The following is a 14303-nucleotide window of genomic DNA, read 5'->3' as shown; positions in this document are numbered from 1 at the left end:
TATTCTTGAAAAGCAATACAAAAGCACTCGCTCCGATACCGGGAATCGAACCCGGGCCTTCTGGGTGAAAGCTAGATATCCTAGGCACTAGACCATATCGGACTGGTTTGAGCAACCCTAGATATTATTCCTATAAATGTGTCTTTAAATTTATTCTTTAAAAGCGGTACAAAAGCACTCGCTCCGATACCGGGAATCGAACCCGGGCCTTCTGGGTGAAAGCCAGGTATCCTACCCACTAGACCATATCGGACTTGCTTGAGCAAGTCTTAATTCAATTCATAAACCGATATCCTTAAGTCTATTCTTGAAAATCGGTACAAAAGCACTCGCTCCGATACAGGGAATCGAACCCAGGCCTTCTGGGTGATAACCAAGGATCTTACCCACTAGACCATATCGGACTTGCTTAACCAAGTCTTAATTCTATTCATAAACCTATATCCTTAAGTCTATTCTCAAAACCGGTACAAAAGCACCCGCTCCGATACCGGAAATCGAACCCGGGCCTTGTGGGTATCCTACCCACTAGACCATATCGGACTTGCTTAACCAAGTCTTAATTCTATTCATAAAACTATATCCTTAAGTCTATTCTTGAAAAGCGGTACAAAAGCACTCGCTCCGATACCGGGAATCGAACCCGGGCCTTCTGTGTGAAACCAGATACCCTAGCCACTAGACCATATCGGACTTGCTCTACCAAGTCTTAATTCTATTCACAAACCTATATCCTTAAGTCTATTCTTCAAAACCAGTACAAAATCACCCGCTCCGATACCGGGAATCGAACCCGGGCCTTCTGGGTGAGAGCCAGATATCCTAGCCACTAGACCATATCGGACTTGCTTAACTAAGTCTTAATTCTATTCATAAACCTATATCCTTAAGTCTATTCTTGAAAAGCGGTACAAAAGCACACTCTCCGATACCGGGAATCGAACCCGGGCCTTCTGGGTGAAAGCCAGATATCCTAGCCACTAGACCATATCGGACTTGCTTAACGAAGTCTTAATTCTATTCATAAACCTATGTCCTTAAGTCTATTCTTGAAAAGCGGTACAAAAGCACTCGCTCCGATACCGGGAATCGAACCCAGGCCTTCTGGGTGATAACCAAGTATCTTACCCACTAGACCATATCGGACTTGCTTAACCAAGCCTTAATTCTATTCATAAACCTATGTCCTTAAGCCTATTCTTCAAAACCGGTACAAAAGCACCCGCTCCGATACCGGGAATCGAACCCGGGACTTGTGGGTATCCTACCCACAAGACCATATCGGACTTGCTTAACCAAGTCTTAATTCTATTCATAAAACTACATCCTTAAGTCTATTCTTGAAAAGCGGATCAAAAGCACTCGCTCCGATACCGGGAATCGAACCCGGGCCTTCTGGGTGAGAGCCAGATATCCTAGCCACTAGACCATATCGGACTTGCTCTTACCAAGTCTTAATTCTATTCATAAACCTATATCCTTAAGTCTATTCTTGAAAAGCGGTACAAAAGCACTCTCTCCGATACCGGGAATCCAACCCGGGCCTTCTGGGTGAAAGCCAGATATCCTAGCCACTAGACCATATCGGACTTGCTTAACCAAGTCTTAATTCTATTCATAAACCTATGTCCTTAAGTCTATTCTTCAAAACCGGTACAAAAGCACCCGCTCCAATACCGGGAATCGAACCCGGGCCTTCTGGGTATCCTACCCACTAGACCATATCGGAATTGCTTAACCAAGTCTTAATTCTATTCATAAACCTATATCCTTAAGTCGATTCTTGAAAAGCGGTACAAAAGCACTCGCTCCGAAACCGGGAATCGAACCCGGGCCTTCTGGGTATCCTACCCACTAGACCATATCGGACTTGCTTAACCAAGTCTTAATTCTATTCATAAACCTATATCCTTAAGTCTATTCTTGAAAAGCAATACAAAAGCACTCGCTCCGATACCGGGAATCGAACCCGGGCCTTCTGGGTGAAAGCCAGGTATCCTACCCACTAGACCATATCGGACTTGCTTGAGCAAGTCTTAATTCAATTCATAAACCGATATCCTTAAGTCTATTCTTGAAAATCGGTACAAAAGCACTCGCTCCGATACCGGGAATCGAACCCAGGCCTTCTGGGTGATAACCAAGTATCTTACCCACTAGACCATATCGGACTTGCTTAACCAAGTCTTAATTCTATTCATAAACCTATGTCCTTAAGTCTATTCTTCAAAACCGGTACAAAAGCACCCGCTCCAATACCGGGAATGGAACCCGGGCCTTCTGGGTATCCTACCCACTAGACCATATCGGACTTGCTTAACCAAGTCTTAATTCTATTCATAAACCTATATCCTTAAGTCTATTCTTGAAAAGCGGTACAAAAGCACTCGCTCCGATACCGGGAATCGAACCCGGGCCTTCTGGGTATCCTACCCACTATACCATATCGGACTTGCTTAACCAAGTCTTAATTCTATTCAAAATCCTATATCCTTAAGTCTATTCTTGAAAAGCAATACAAAAGCACTCGCTCCGATACCGGGAATCGAACCCGGGCCTTCTGGGTGAAAGCTAGATATCCTAGGCACTAGACCATATCGGACTGGTTTGAGCAACCCTAGATACTATTCCTATAAATGTGTCTTTAAATTTATTCTTTAAAAGCGGTACAAAAGCACTCGCTCCGATACCGGGAATCGAACCCGGGCCTTCTGGGTGAAAGCCAGGTATCCTACCCACTAGACCATATCGGACTTGCTTGAGCAAGTCTTAATTCAATTCATAAACCTATATCCTTAAGTCTATTCTTGAAAATCGGTACAAAAGCACTCGCTCCGATACCGGGAATCGAACCCAGGCCTTCTGGGTGATAACCAAGTATCTTACCCACTAGACCATATCGGACTTGCTTAACCAAGTCTTAATTCTATTCATAAACCTATGTCCTTAAGTCTATTCTTCAAAACCGGTACAAAAGCACCCGCTCCAATACCGGGAATGGAACCCGGGCCTTCTGGGTATCCTACCCACTAGACCATATCGGACTTGCTTAACCAAGTCTTAATTCTATTCATAAACCTATATCCTTAAGTCTATTCTTGAAAAGCGGTACAAAAGCACTCGCTCCGATACCGGGAATCGAACCCGGGCCTTCTGGGTATCCTACCCACTATACCATATCGGACTTGCTTAACCAAGTCTTAATTCTATTCAAAATCCTATATCCTTAAGTCTATTCTTGAAAAGCAATACAAAAGCACTCGCTCCGATACCGGGAATCGAACCCGGGCCTTCTGGGTGAAAGCTAGATATCCTAGGCACTAGACCATATCGGACTGGTTTGAGCAACCCTAGATACTATTCCTATAAATGTGTCTTTAAATTTATTCTTTAAAAGCGGTACAAAAGCACTCGCTCCGATACCGGGAATCGAACCCGGACCTTCTGGGTGAAAGCCAGGTATCCTACCCACTAGACCATATCGGACTTGCTTGAGCAAGTCTTAATTCAATTCATAAACCTATATCCTTAAGTCTATTCTTGAAAAGCAATACAAAAGCACTCGCTCCGATACCGGGAATCGAACCCGGGCCTTCTGGGTGAAAGCTAGATATCCTAGGCACTAGACCATATCGGACTGGTTTGAGCAACCCTAGATATTATTCCTATAAATGTGTCTTTAAATTTATTCTTTAAAAGCGGTACAAAAGCACTCGCTCCGATACCGGGAATCGAACCCGGGCCTTCTGGGTGAAAGCCAGGTATCCTACCCACTAGACCATATCGGACTTGCTTGAGCAAGTCTTAATTCAATTCATAAACCGATATCCTTAAGTCTATTCTCAAAACCGGTACAAAAGCACCCGCTCCGATACCGGAAATCGAACCCGGGCCTTGTGGGTATCCTACCCACTAGACCATATCGGACTTGCTTAACCAAGTCTTAATTCTATTCATAAAACTATATCCTTAAGTCTATTCTTGAAAAGCGGTACAAAAGCACTCGCTCCGATACCGGGAATCGAACCCGGGCCTTCTGTGTGAAACCAGATACCCTAGCCACTAGACCATATCGGACTTGCTCTACCAAGTCTTAATTCTATTCACAAACCTATATCCTTAAGTCTATTCTTCAAAACCAGTACAAAATCACCCGCTCCGATACCGGGAATCGAACCCGGGCCTTCTGGGTGAGAGCCAGATATCCTAGCCACTAGACCATATCGGACTTGCTTAACTAAGTCTTAATTCTATTCATAAACCTATATCCTTAAGTCTATTCTTGAAAAGCGGTACAAAAGCACTCTCTCCGATACCGGGAATCGAACCCGGGCCTTCTGGGTATCCTACCCACTAGACCATATCGGACTTGCTTAACCAAGTCTTAATTCTATTCATAAACCTATATCCTTAAGTCGATTCTTGAAAAGCAATACAAAAGCAATCGCTCCGATACCGGGAATCGAACCCGGGCCTTCTGGGTGAAAGCTAGATATCCTAGGCACTAGACCATATCGGACTGGTTTGAGCAACCCTAGATACTATTCCTATAAATGTGTCTTTAAATTTATTCTTTAAAAGCGGTACAAAAGCACTCGGTCCGATACCGGGAATCGAACCCGGACCTTCTGGGTGAAAGCCAGGTATCCTACCCACTAGACCATATCGGACTTGCTTGAGCAAGTCTTAATTCAATTCATAAACCGATATCCTTAAGTCTATTCTTGAAAATCGGTACAAAAGCACTCGCTCCGATACCGGGAATCGAACCCAGGCCTTCTGGGTGATAACCAAGTATCTTACCCACTAGACCATATCGTACTTGCTTAACCAAGCCTTAATTCTATTCATAAACCTACGTCCTTAAGTCTATTCTTCAAAACCGGTACAAAAGCACCCGCTCCAATACCGGGAATCGAACCCGGGCCTTCTGGGTATCCTACCCACTAGACCATATCGGACTTGCTTAACCAAGTCTTAATTCTATTCATAAACCTATATCCTTAAGTCTATTCTTGAAAAGCGGTACAAAAGCACTCGCTCCGATACCGGGAATCGAACCCGGGCCTTCTGGGTATCCTACCCACTATACCATATCGGACTTGCTTAACCAAGTCTTAATTCTATTCAAAATCCTATATCCTTAAGTCTATTCTTGAAAAGCAATACAAAAGCACTCGCTCCGATACCGGGAATCGAACCCGGGCCTTCTGGGTGAAAGCTAGATATCCTAGGCACTAGACCATATCGGACTGGTTTGAGCAACCCTAGATACTATTCCTATAAATGTGTCTTTAAATTTATTCTTTAAAAGCGGTACAAAATCACTCGCTCCGATACCGGGAATCGAACCCGGACCTTCTGGGTGAAAGCCAGGTATCCTACCCACTAGACCATATCGGACTTGCTTGAGCAAGTCTTAATTCAATTCATAAACCTATATCCTTAAGTCTATTCTTGAAAAGCAATACAAAAGCACTCGCTCCGATACCGGGAATCGAACCCGGGCCTTCTGGGTGAAAGCTAGATATCCTAGGCACTAGACCATATCGGACTGGTTTGAGCAACCCTAGATATTATTCCTATAAATGTGTCTTTAAATTTATTCTTTAAAAGCGGTACAAAAGCACTCGCTCCGATACCGGGAATCGAACCCGGGCCTTCTGGGTGAAAGCCAGGTATCCTACCCACTAGACCATATCGGACTTGCTTGAGCAAGTCTTAATTCAATTCATAAACCGATATCCTTAAGTCTATTCTTGAAAATCGGTACAAAAGCACTCGCTCCGATACAGGGAATCGAACCCAGGCCTTCTGGGTGATAACCAAGTATCTTACCCACTAGACCATATCGGACTTGCTTAACCAAGTCTTAATTCTATTCATAAACCTATATCCTTAAGTCTATTCTCAAAACCGGTACAAAAGCACCCGCTCCGATACCGGAAATCGAACCCGGGCCTTGTGGGTATCCTACCCACTAGACCATATCGGACTTGCTTAACCAAGTCTTAATTCTATTCATAAAACTATATCCTTAAGTCTATTCTTGAAAAGCGGTACAAAAGCACTCGCTCCGATACCGGGAATCGAACCCGGGCCTTCTGTGTGAAACCAGATACCCTAGCCACTAGACCATATCGGACTTGCTCTACCAAGTCTTAATTCTATTCACAAACCTATATCCTTAAGTCTATTCTTCAAAACCAGTACAAAATCACCCGCTCCGATACCGGGAATCGAACCCGGGCCTTCTGGGTGAGAGCCAGATATCCTAGCCACTAGACCATATCGGACTTGCTTAACTAAGTCTTAATTCTATTCATAAACCTATATCCTTAAGTCTATTCTTGAAAAGCGGTACAAAAGCACTCGCTCCGATACCGGGAATCGAACCCGGTCCTTCTGGGTGAAAGCCATATATCCTAGGCACTAGACCATATCGGACTGGTTTGAGCAACCCTAGATATTATTCCTTTAAATGTGTCTTTAAATTTATTCATTAAAAGCGGTACAAAAGCACTCGCTCCGATACCGGGAATCGAACCCGGGCCTTCTGGGTGAAAGCCAGGTATCCTACCCACTAGACCATATCGGACTTGCTTGAGCAAGTCTTAATTCAATTCATAAACCTATATCCTTAAGTCTATTCTTGAAAATCGGTACAAAAGCACTCGCTCCGATACCGGGAATCGAACCCAGGCCTTCTGGGTGATAACCAAGTATCTTACCCACTAGACCATATCGGACTTGCTTAACCAAGCCTTAATTCTATTCATAAACCTATGTCCTTAAGTCTATTCTTCAAAACCGGTACAAAAGCACCCGCTCCGATACCGGGAATCGAACCCGGGACTTGTGGGTATCCTACCCACAAGACCATATCGGACTTGCTTAACCAAGTCTTAATTCTATTCATAAAACTACATCCTTAAGTCTATTCTTGAAAAGCGGAACAAAAGCACTCGCTCCGATACCGGGAATCGAACCCGGGCCTTCTGGGTGAGAGCCAGATATCCTAGCCACTAGACCATATCGGACTTGCTCTTACCAAGTCTTAATTCTATTCATAAACCTATATCCTTAAGTCTATTCTTGAAAAGCGGTACAAAAGCACTCTCTCCGATACCGGGAATCCAACCCGGGCCTTCTGGGTGAAAGCCAGATATCCTAGCCACTAGACCATATCGGACTTGCTTAACCAAGTCTTAATTCTATTCATAAACCTATGTCCTTAAGTCTATTCTTCAAAACCGGTACAAAAGCACCCGCTCCAATACCGGGAATCGAACCCGGGCCTTCTGGGTATCCTACCCACTAGACCATATCGGACTTGCTTAACCAAGTCTTAATTCTATTCATAAACCTATATCCTTAAGTCGATTCTTGAAAAGCGGTACAAAAGCACTCGCTCCGATACCGGGAATCGAACCCGGGCCTTCTGGGTATCCTACCCACTAGACCATATCGGACTTGCTTAACCAAGTCTTAATTCTATTCATAAACCTATATCCTTAAGTCTATTCTTGAAAAGCAATACAAAAGCACTCGCTCCGATACCGGGAATCGAACCCGGGCCTTCTGGGTGAAAGCTAGATATCCTAGGCACTAGACCATATCGGACTGGTTTGAGCAACCCTAGATATTATTCCTATAAATGTGTCTTTAAATTTATTCTTTAAAAGCGGTACAAAAGCACTCGCTCCGATACCGGGAATCGAACCCAGGCCTTCTGGGTGATAACCAAGTATCTTACCCACTAGACCATATCGGACTTGCTTAACCAAGCCTTAATTCTATTCATAAACCTATGTCCTTAAGTCTATTCTTCAAAGCCGGTACAAAAGCACCCACTCCGATACCGGGAATCGAACCCGGGCCTTCTGGGTATCCTACCCACTAGACCATATCGGACTTGCTTAACCAAGTCTTAATTCTATTCATAAACCTATATCCTTAAGTCTATTCTTGAAAAGCGGTACAAAAGCACTCGCTCCGATACCGGGAATCGAACCCGGGCCTTCTGGGTATCCTACCCACTATACCATATCGGACTTGCTTAACCAAGTCTTAATTCTATTCATAAACCTATATCCTTAAGTCTATTCTTGAAAAGCGGTACAAAAGCACTCGCTCCGATACCGGGAATCTAACCCGGGCCTTCTGGGTATCCTACCCACTATACCATATCGGACTTGCTTAACCAAGTCTTAATTCTATTCATAAACCTATATCCTTAAGTCTATTCTTGAAAAGCGGTACAAAAGCACTCGCTCCGATACCGGGAATCTAACCCGGGCCTTCTGGGTATCCTACCCACTATACCATATCGGACTTGCTTAACCAAGTCTTAATTCTATTCATAATCCTATATCCTTAAGTCTATTCTTGAAAAGCAATACAAAAGCACTCGCTCCGATACCGGGAATCGAACCCGGGCCTTCTGGGTGAAAGCTAGATATCCTAGGCACTAGACCATATCGGACTGGTTTGAGCAACCCTAGATACTATTCCTATAAATGTGTCTTTAAATTTATTCTTTAAAAGCGGTACAAAAGCACTCGCTCCGATACCGGGAATCGAACCCGGACCTTCTGGGTGAAAGCCAGGTATCCTACCCACTAGACCATATCGGACTTGCTTGAGAAAGTCTTAATTCAATTCATAAACCTATATCCTTAAGTCTATTCTTGAAAAGCAATACAAAAGCACTCGCTCCGATACCGGGAATCGAACCCGGGCCTTCTGGGTGAAAGCTAGATATCCTAGGCACTAGACCATATCGGACTGGTTTGAGCAACCCTAGATATTATTCCTATAAATGTGTCTTTAAATTTATTCTTTAAAAGCGGTACAAAAGCACTCGCTCCGATACCGGGAATCGAACCCGGGCCTTCTGGGTGAAAGCCAGGTATCCTACCCACTAGACCATATCGGACTTGCTTGAGCAAGTCTTAATTCAATTCATAAACCGATATCCTTAAGTCTATTCTTGAAAATCGGTACAAAAGCACTCGCTCCGATACAGGGAATCGAACCCAGGCCTTCTGGGTGATAACCAAGTATCTTACCCACTAGACCATATCGGACTTGCTTAACCAAGTCTTAATTCTATTCATAAACCTATATCCTTAAGTCTATTCTCAAAACCGGTACAAAAGCACCCGCTCCGATACCGGAAATCGAACCCGGGCCTTGTGGGTATCCTACCCACTAGACCATATCGGACTTGCTTAACCAAGTCTTAATTCTATTCATAAAACTATATCCTTAAGTCTATTCTTGAAAAGCGGTACAAAAGCACTCGCTCCGATACCGGGAATCGAACCCGGGCCTTCTGTGTGAAACCACATACCCTAGCCACTAGACCATATCGGACTTGCTCTACCAAGTCTTAATTCTATTCACAAACCTATATCCTTAAGTCTATTCTTCAAAACCAGTACAAAATCACCCGCTCCGATACCGGGAATCGAACCCGGGCCTTCTGGGTGAGAGCCAGATATCCTAGCCACTAGACCATATCGGACTTGCTTAACTAAGTCTTAATTCTATTCATAAACCTATATCCTTAAGTCTATTCTTAAAAAGCGGTACAAAAGCACACTCTCCGATACCGGGAATCGAACCCGGGCCTTCTGGGTGAAAGCCAGATATCCTAGCCACTAGACCATATCGGACTTGCTCGAGCAAGTCTTAATTCTATTCATAAAACTATATCCTTAAGTCTATTCTTGAAAAGCGGTACAAAAGCACTCGCTCCGATACCGGGAATCGAACCCGGGCCTTCTGTGTGAAACCAGATACCCTAGCCACTAGACCATATCGGACTTGCTCTACCAAGTCTTAATTCTATTCACAAACCTATATCCTTAAGTCTATTCTTCAAAACCAGTACAAAATCACCCGCTCCGATACCGGGAATCGAACCCGGGCCTTCTGGGTGAGAGCCAGATATCCTAGCCACTAGACCATATCGGACTTGCTTAACTAAGTCTTAATTCTATTCATAAACCTATATCCTTAAGTCTATTCTTGAAAAGCGGTACAAAAGCACACTCTCCGATACCGGGAATCGAACCCGGGCCTTCTGGGTGAAAGCCAGATATCCTAGCCACTAGACCATATCGGACTTGCTTAACGAAGTCTTAATTCTATTCATAAACCTATGTCCTTAAGTCTATTCTTGAAAAGCGGTACAAAAGCACTCGCTCCGATACCGGGAATCGAACCCGGTCCTTCTGGGTGAAAGCCATATATCCTAGGCACTAGACCATATCGGACTGGTTTGAGCAACCCTAGATATTATTCCTTTAAATGTGTCTTTAAATTTATTCATTAAAAGCGGTACAAAAGCACTCGCTCCGATACCGGGAATCGAACCCGGGCCTTCTGGGTGAAAGCCAGGTATCCTACCCACTAGACCATATCGGACTTGCTTGAGCAAGTCTTAATTCAATTCATAAACCTATATCCTTAAGTCTATTCTTGAAAATCGGTACAAAAGAACTCGCTCCGATACCGGGAATCGAACCCAGGCCTTCTGGGTGATAACCAAGTATCTTACCCACTAGACCATATCGGACTTGCTTAACCAAGCCTTAATTCTATTCATAAACCTATGTCCTTAAGTCTATTCTTCAAAGCCGGTACAAAAGCACCCACTCCGATACCGGGAATCGAACCCGGGACTTGTGGGTATCCTACCCACAAGACCATATCGGACTTGCTTAACCAAGTCTTAATTCTATTCATAAAACTACATCCTTAAGTCTATTCTTGAAAAGCGGAACAAAAGCACTCGCTCCGATACCGGGAATCGAACCCGGGCCTTCTGGGTGAGAGCCAGATATCCTAGCCACTAGACCATATCGGACTTGCTCTTACCAAGTCTTAATTCTATTCATAAACCTATATCCTTAAGTCTATTCTTGAAAAGCGGTACAAAAGCACTCTCTCCGATACCGGGAATCCAACCCGGGCCTTCTGGGTGAAAGCCAGATATCCTAGCCACTAGACCATATCGGACTTGCTTAACCAAGTCTTAATTCTATTCATAAACCTATGTCCTTAAGTCTATTCTTCAAAACCGGTACAAAAGCACCCGCTCCAATACCGGGAATCGAACCCGGGCCTTCTGGGTATCCTACCCACTAGACCATATCGGACTTGCTTAACCAAGTCTTAATTCTATTCATAAACCTATATCCTTAAGTCGATTCTTGAAAAGCGGTACAAAAGCACTCGCTCCGATACCGGGAATCGAACCCGGGCCTTCTGGGTATCCTACCCACTAGACCATATCGGACTTGCTTAACCAAGTCTTAATTCTATTCATAAACCTATATCCTTAAGTCTATTCTTGAAAAGCAATACAAAAGCACTCGCTCCGATACCGGGAATCGAACCCGGGCCTTCTGGGTGAAAGCTAGATATCCTAGGCACTAGACCATATCGGACTGGTTTGAGCAACCCTAGATATTATTCCTATAAATGTGTCTTTAAATTTATTCTTTAAAAGCGGTACAAAAGCACTCGCTCCGATACCGGGAATCGAACCCGGGCCTTCTGGGTGAAAGCCAGGTATCCTACCCACTAGACCATATCGGGCTTGCTTGAGCAAGTCTTAATTCAATTCATAAACCGATATCCTTAAGTCTATTCTTGAAAATCGGTACAAAAGCACTCGCTCCGATACCGGGAATCGAACCCAGGCCTTCTGGGTGATAACCAAGTATCTTACCCACTAGACCATATCGGACTTGCTTAACCAAGTCTTAATTCTATTCATAAACCTATGTCCTTAAGTCTATTCTTCAAAACCGGTACAAAAGCACCCGCTCCAATACCGGGAATCGAACCCGGGCCTTCTGGGTATCCTACCCACTAGACCATATCGGACTTGCTTAACCAAGTCTTAATTCTATTCATAAACCTATATCCTTAAGTCTATTCTTGAAAAGCGGTACAAAAGCACTCGCTCCGATACCGGGAATCGAACCCGGGCCTTCTGGGTGAAAGCTAGATATCCTAGGCACTAGACCATATCGGACTGGTTTGAGCAACCCTAGATACTATTCCTATAAATGTGTCTTTAAATTTATTCTTTAAAAGCGGTACAAAAGCACTCGCTCCGATACCGGGAATCGAACCCGGACCTTCTGGGTGAAAGCCAGGTATCCTACCCACTAGACCATATCGGACTTGCTTGAGCAAGTCTTAATTCAATTCATAAACCTATATCCTTAAGTCTATTCTTGAAAAGCAATACAAAAGCACTCGCTCCGATACCGGGAATCGAACCCGGGCCTTCTGGGTGAAAGCTAGATATCCTAGGCACTAGACCATATCGGACTGGTTTGAGCAACCCTAGATATTATTCCTATAAATGTGTCTTTAAATTTATTCTTTAAAAGCGGTACAAAAGCACTCGCTCCGATACCGGGAATCGAACCCGGGCCTTCTGGGTGAAAGCCAGGTATCCTACCCACTAGACCATATCGGACTTGCTTGAGCAAGTCTTAATTCAATTCATAAACCGATATCCTTAAGTCTATTCTTGAAAATCGGTACAAAAGCACTCGCTCCGATACAGGAAATCGAACCCAGGCCTTCTGGGTGATAACCAATTATCTTACCCACTAGACCATATCGGACTTGCTTAACCAAGTCTTAATTCTATTCATAAACGTATGTCCTTAAGTCTATTCTCAAAACCGGTACAAAAGCACCCGCTCCGATACCGGGAATCGAACCCGGGCCTTGTGGGTATCCTACCCACTAGACCATATCGGACTTGCTTAACCAAGTCTTAATTCTATTCATAAAACTATATCCTTAAATCTATTCTTGAAAAGCGGTACAAAAGCACTCGCTCCGATACCGGGAATCGAACCCGGGCCTTCTGGGTGAAAGCCAGATATCCTAGCCACTAGACCATATCGGACTTGCTCTTACCAAGTCTTAATTCTATTCATAAACCTATATCCTTAAGTCTATTCTTGAAAAGCGGTACAAAAGCACTCTCTCCGATACCGGGAATCGAACCCGGGCCTTCTGGGTGAAAGCCAGATATCCTAGCCACTAGACCATATCGGACTTGCTCTTACCAATTCTTAATTCTATTCATAAACCTATATCCTTAAGTCTATTCTTGAAAATTGGTACAAAAGCACTCGCTCCGATACCGGGAATCGAACCCAGGCCTTCTGGGTGATAACCAAGTATCTTACCCACTAGACCATATCGGACTTGCTTAACCAAGCCTTAATTCTATTCATAAACCTATGTCCTTAAGTCTATTCTTCAAAACCGGTACAAAAGCACTCTCTCCGATACCGGGAATCGAACCCGGGCCTTCTGGGTGAAAGCCAGATATCCTAGCCACTAGACAATATCGGACTTGCTTAACCAAGTCTTAATTCTATTCATAAACCTATGTCCTTAAGTCTATTCTTGAAAAGCGGTACAAAAGCACTCGCTCCGATACCGGGAATCGAACCCGGGCCTTCTGGGTGAAAGCCAGATATCCTAGGCACTAGACCATATCGGACTGGTTTGAGCAACCCTAGATATTATTCCTATAAATGTGTCTTTAAATTTATTCTTTAAAAGCGGTACAAAAGCACTCGCTCCGATACCGTGAATCGAACCCGGGCCTTCTGGGTGAAAGCCAGGTATCCTACCCACTAGACCATATCGGACTTGCTTGAGCAAGTCTTAATTCAATTCATAAACCTATATCCTTAAGTCTATTCTTGAAAATCGGTACAAAAGCACTCGCTCCGATACCGGGAATCGAACCCAGGCCTTCTGGGTGATAACCAAGTATCTTACCCACTAGACCATATCGGACTTGCTTAACCAAGTCTTAATTCTATTTATAAACCTATGTCCTTAAGTCTATTCTTCAAAACCGGTACAAAAGCACCCGCTCCGATAAAGGGAATCGAACCCGGGCCTTCTGGGTATCCTACCCACTATACCATATCGGACTTGCTTAACCAAGTCTTAATTCTATTCATAATCCTATATCCTTAAGTCTATTCTTGAAAAGCAATACAAAAGCACTCGCTCCGATACCGGGAATCGAACCCGGGCCTTCTGGATGAAAGCTAGATATCCTAGGCACTAGACCATATCGGACTGGTTTGAGCAACCCTAGATACTATTCCTATAAATGTGTCTTTAAATTTATTCTTTAAAAGCGGTACAAAAGCACTCGCTCCGATACCGGGAATCGAACCCGGACCTTCTGGGTGAAAGCCAGGTATCCTACCCACTAGACCATATCGGACTTGCTT

The 14303-nt window shown here is 43.9% G+C and overlaps 44 non-coding genes across 44 annotated transcripts; all 44 read right to left on the bottom strand.

Moving 5' to 3' along the window:
- Positions 1-181: 181 nt before the first annotated feature.
- Positions 182-253, bottom strand: TRNAE-UUC (transfer RNA glutamic acid (anticodon UUC)). Its single transcript has one exon. It is a non-coding gene; the product is annotated as a tRNA-Glu (tRNA).
- Positions 254-772: 519 nt separating this feature from the next.
- On the bottom strand, positions 773-844 carry TRNAE-CUC (transfer RNA glutamic acid (anticodon CUC)). The gene has a single exon. It is a non-coding gene; the product is annotated as a tRNA-Glu (tRNA).
- Positions 845-923: 79 nt separating this feature from the next.
- Positions 924-995, bottom strand: TRNAE-UUC (transfer RNA glutamic acid (anticodon UUC)). The gene has a single exon. It is a non-coding gene; the product is annotated as a tRNA-Glu (tRNA).
- A 79-nt stretch (positions 996-1074) lies between these two features.
- On the bottom strand, positions 1075-1146 carry TRNAD-AUC (transfer RNA aspartic acid (anticodon AUC)). Its single transcript has one exon. It is a non-coding gene; the product is annotated as a tRNA-Asp (tRNA).
- A 219-nt stretch (positions 1147-1365) lies between these two features.
- On the bottom strand, positions 1366-1437 carry TRNAE-CUC (transfer RNA glutamic acid (anticodon CUC)). Its single transcript has one exon. It is a non-coding gene; the product is annotated as a tRNA-Glu (tRNA).
- An 80-nt stretch (positions 1438-1517) lies between these two features.
- TRNAE-UUC (transfer RNA glutamic acid (anticodon UUC)) lies at positions 1518-1589 on the bottom strand. The gene has a single exon. It is a non-coding gene; the product is annotated as a tRNA-Glu (tRNA).
- A 359-nt stretch (positions 1590-1948) lies between these two features.
- On the bottom strand, positions 1949-2020 carry TRNAE-UUC (transfer RNA glutamic acid (anticodon UUC)). The gene has a single exon. It is a non-coding gene; the product is annotated as a tRNA-Glu (tRNA).
- A 79-nt stretch (positions 2021-2099) lies between these two features.
- Positions 2100-2171, bottom strand: TRNAD-AUC (transfer RNA aspartic acid (anticodon AUC)). Its single transcript has one exon. It is a non-coding gene; the product is annotated as a tRNA-Asp (tRNA).
- A 510-nt stretch (positions 2172-2681) lies between these two features.
- Positions 2682-2753, bottom strand: TRNAE-UUC (transfer RNA glutamic acid (anticodon UUC)). The gene has a single exon. It is a non-coding gene; the product is annotated as a tRNA-Glu (tRNA).
- Positions 2754-2832: 79 nt separating this feature from the next.
- On the bottom strand, positions 2833-2904 carry TRNAD-AUC (transfer RNA aspartic acid (anticodon AUC)). The gene has a single exon. It is a non-coding gene; the product is annotated as a tRNA-Asp (tRNA).
- A 510-nt stretch (positions 2905-3414) lies between these two features.
- Positions 3415-3486, bottom strand: TRNAE-UUC (transfer RNA glutamic acid (anticodon UUC)). The gene has a single exon. It is a non-coding gene; the product is annotated as a tRNA-Glu (tRNA).
- A 230-nt stretch (positions 3487-3716) lies between these two features.
- TRNAE-UUC (transfer RNA glutamic acid (anticodon UUC)) lies at positions 3717-3788 on the bottom strand. Its single transcript has one exon. It is a non-coding gene; the product is annotated as a tRNA-Glu (tRNA).
- Positions 3789-4156: 368 nt separating this feature from the next.
- Positions 4157-4228, bottom strand: TRNAE-CUC (transfer RNA glutamic acid (anticodon CUC)). The gene has a single exon. It is a non-coding gene; the product is annotated as a tRNA-Glu (tRNA).
- Positions 4229-4598: 370 nt separating this feature from the next.
- On the bottom strand, positions 4599-4670 carry TRNAE-UUC (transfer RNA glutamic acid (anticodon UUC)). The gene has a single exon. It is a non-coding gene; the product is annotated as a tRNA-Glu (tRNA).
- Positions 4671-5331: 661 nt separating this feature from the next.
- TRNAE-UUC (transfer RNA glutamic acid (anticodon UUC)) lies at positions 5332-5403 on the bottom strand. The gene has a single exon. It is a non-coding gene; the product is annotated as a tRNA-Glu (tRNA).
- A 230-nt stretch (positions 5404-5633) lies between these two features.
- TRNAE-UUC (transfer RNA glutamic acid (anticodon UUC)) lies at positions 5634-5705 on the bottom strand. Its single transcript has one exon. It is a non-coding gene; the product is annotated as a tRNA-Glu (tRNA).
- Positions 5706-5784: 79 nt separating this feature from the next.
- Positions 5785-5856, bottom strand: TRNAD-AUC (transfer RNA aspartic acid (anticodon AUC)). Its single transcript has one exon. It is a non-coding gene; the product is annotated as a tRNA-Asp (tRNA).
- A 368-nt stretch (positions 5857-6224) lies between these two features.
- Positions 6225-6296, bottom strand: TRNAE-CUC (transfer RNA glutamic acid (anticodon CUC)). The gene has a single exon. It is a non-coding gene; the product is annotated as a tRNA-Glu (tRNA).
- Positions 6297-6526: 230 nt separating this feature from the next.
- Positions 6527-6598, bottom strand: TRNAE-UUC (transfer RNA glutamic acid (anticodon UUC)). Its single transcript has one exon. It is a non-coding gene; the product is annotated as a tRNA-Glu (tRNA).
- A 79-nt stretch (positions 6599-6677) lies between these two features.
- Positions 6678-6749, bottom strand: TRNAD-AUC (transfer RNA aspartic acid (anticodon AUC)). Its single transcript has one exon. It is a non-coding gene; the product is annotated as a tRNA-Asp (tRNA).
- A 219-nt stretch (positions 6750-6968) lies between these two features.
- Positions 6969-7040, bottom strand: TRNAE-CUC (transfer RNA glutamic acid (anticodon CUC)). The gene has a single exon. It is a non-coding gene; the product is annotated as a tRNA-Glu (tRNA).
- Positions 7041-7120: 80 nt separating this feature from the next.
- TRNAE-UUC (transfer RNA glutamic acid (anticodon UUC)) lies at positions 7121-7192 on the bottom strand. The gene has a single exon. It is a non-coding gene; the product is annotated as a tRNA-Glu (tRNA).
- Positions 7193-7702: 510 nt separating this feature from the next.
- On the bottom strand, positions 7703-7774 carry TRNAD-AUC (transfer RNA aspartic acid (anticodon AUC)). Its single transcript has one exon. It is a non-coding gene; the product is annotated as a tRNA-Asp (tRNA).
- Positions 7775-8564: 790 nt separating this feature from the next.
- TRNAE-UUC (transfer RNA glutamic acid (anticodon UUC)) lies at positions 8565-8636 on the bottom strand. The gene has a single exon. It is a non-coding gene; the product is annotated as a tRNA-Glu (tRNA).
- Positions 8637-8866: 230 nt separating this feature from the next.
- On the bottom strand, positions 8867-8938 carry TRNAE-UUC (transfer RNA glutamic acid (anticodon UUC)). The gene has a single exon. It is a non-coding gene; the product is annotated as a tRNA-Glu (tRNA).
- A 79-nt stretch (positions 8939-9017) lies between these two features.
- Positions 9018-9089, bottom strand: TRNAD-AUC (transfer RNA aspartic acid (anticodon AUC)). The gene has a single exon. It is a non-coding gene; the product is annotated as a tRNA-Asp (tRNA).
- Positions 9090-9457: 368 nt separating this feature from the next.
- Positions 9458-9529, bottom strand: TRNAE-CUC (transfer RNA glutamic acid (anticodon CUC)). The gene has a single exon. It is a non-coding gene; the product is annotated as a tRNA-Glu (tRNA).
- Positions 9530-9608: 79 nt separating this feature from the next.
- TRNAE-UUC (transfer RNA glutamic acid (anticodon UUC)) lies at positions 9609-9680 on the bottom strand. The gene has a single exon. It is a non-coding gene; the product is annotated as a tRNA-Glu (tRNA).
- A 229-nt stretch (positions 9681-9909) lies between these two features.
- On the bottom strand, positions 9910-9981 carry TRNAE-CUC (transfer RNA glutamic acid (anticodon CUC)). The gene has a single exon. It is a non-coding gene; the product is annotated as a tRNA-Glu (tRNA).
- A 79-nt stretch (positions 9982-10060) lies between these two features.
- On the bottom strand, positions 10061-10132 carry TRNAE-UUC (transfer RNA glutamic acid (anticodon UUC)). Its single transcript has one exon. It is a non-coding gene; the product is annotated as a tRNA-Glu (tRNA).
- A 230-nt stretch (positions 10133-10362) lies between these two features.
- On the bottom strand, positions 10363-10434 carry TRNAE-UUC (transfer RNA glutamic acid (anticodon UUC)). Its single transcript has one exon. It is a non-coding gene; the product is annotated as a tRNA-Glu (tRNA).
- Positions 10435-10513: 79 nt separating this feature from the next.
- On the bottom strand, positions 10514-10585 carry TRNAD-AUC (transfer RNA aspartic acid (anticodon AUC)). The gene has a single exon. It is a non-coding gene; the product is annotated as a tRNA-Asp (tRNA).
- Positions 10586-10804: 219 nt separating this feature from the next.
- On the bottom strand, positions 10805-10876 carry TRNAE-CUC (transfer RNA glutamic acid (anticodon CUC)). Its single transcript has one exon. It is a non-coding gene; the product is annotated as a tRNA-Glu (tRNA).
- An 80-nt stretch (positions 10877-10956) lies between these two features.
- TRNAE-UUC (transfer RNA glutamic acid (anticodon UUC)) lies at positions 10957-11028 on the bottom strand. Its single transcript has one exon. It is a non-coding gene; the product is annotated as a tRNA-Glu (tRNA).
- A 661-nt stretch (positions 11029-11689) lies between these two features.
- On the bottom strand, positions 11690-11761 carry TRNAD-AUC (transfer RNA aspartic acid (anticodon AUC)). Its single transcript has one exon. It is a non-coding gene; the product is annotated as a tRNA-Asp (tRNA).
- A 370-nt stretch (positions 11762-12131) lies between these two features.
- On the bottom strand, positions 12132-12203 carry TRNAE-UUC (transfer RNA glutamic acid (anticodon UUC)). The gene has a single exon. It is a non-coding gene; the product is annotated as a tRNA-Glu (tRNA).
- A 230-nt stretch (positions 12204-12433) lies between these two features.
- On the bottom strand, positions 12434-12505 carry TRNAE-UUC (transfer RNA glutamic acid (anticodon UUC)). Its single transcript has one exon. It is a non-coding gene; the product is annotated as a tRNA-Glu (tRNA).
- A 369-nt stretch (positions 12506-12874) lies between these two features.
- TRNAE-UUC (transfer RNA glutamic acid (anticodon UUC)) lies at positions 12875-12946 on the bottom strand. Its single transcript has one exon. It is a non-coding gene; the product is annotated as a tRNA-Glu (tRNA).
- Positions 12947-13026: 80 nt separating this feature from the next.
- TRNAE-UUC (transfer RNA glutamic acid (anticodon UUC)) lies at positions 13027-13098 on the bottom strand. Its single transcript has one exon. It is a non-coding gene; the product is annotated as a tRNA-Glu (tRNA).
- An 80-nt stretch (positions 13099-13178) lies between these two features.
- On the bottom strand, positions 13179-13250 carry TRNAD-AUC (transfer RNA aspartic acid (anticodon AUC)). Its single transcript has one exon. It is a non-coding gene; the product is annotated as a tRNA-Asp (tRNA).
- Positions 13251-13329: 79 nt separating this feature from the next.
- TRNAE-UUC (transfer RNA glutamic acid (anticodon UUC)) lies at positions 13330-13401 on the bottom strand. Its single transcript has one exon. It is a non-coding gene; the product is annotated as a tRNA-Glu (tRNA).
- Positions 13402-13480: 79 nt separating this feature from the next.
- TRNAE-UUC (transfer RNA glutamic acid (anticodon UUC)) lies at positions 13481-13552 on the bottom strand. Its single transcript has one exon. It is a non-coding gene; the product is annotated as a tRNA-Glu (tRNA).
- Positions 13553-13782: 230 nt separating this feature from the next.
- On the bottom strand, positions 13783-13854 carry TRNAD-AUC (transfer RNA aspartic acid (anticodon AUC)). Its single transcript has one exon. It is a non-coding gene; the product is annotated as a tRNA-Asp (tRNA).
- Positions 13855-14224: 370 nt separating this feature from the next.
- TRNAE-UUC (transfer RNA glutamic acid (anticodon UUC)) lies at positions 14225-14296 on the bottom strand. Its single transcript has one exon. It is a non-coding gene; the product is annotated as a tRNA-Glu (tRNA).
- Positions 14297-14303: the final 7 nt, after the last annotated feature.

Source organism: Phalangium opilio, unplaced genomic scaffold (assembly GCF_054372755.1).
Source record: "Phalangium opilio isolate 3A_F unplaced genomic scaffold, DU_Popi_V2 ptg000015l_1, whole genome shotgun sequence".
Classification (NCBI taxonomy): domain Eukaryota; kingdom Metazoa; phylum Arthropoda; class Arachnida; order Opiliones; family Phalangiidae; genus Phalangium; species Phalangium opilio.
The sequence above is the reverse complement of the archived record's forward strand: the minus strand, read 5'-3'. Positions and strand labels throughout refer to the sequence as shown.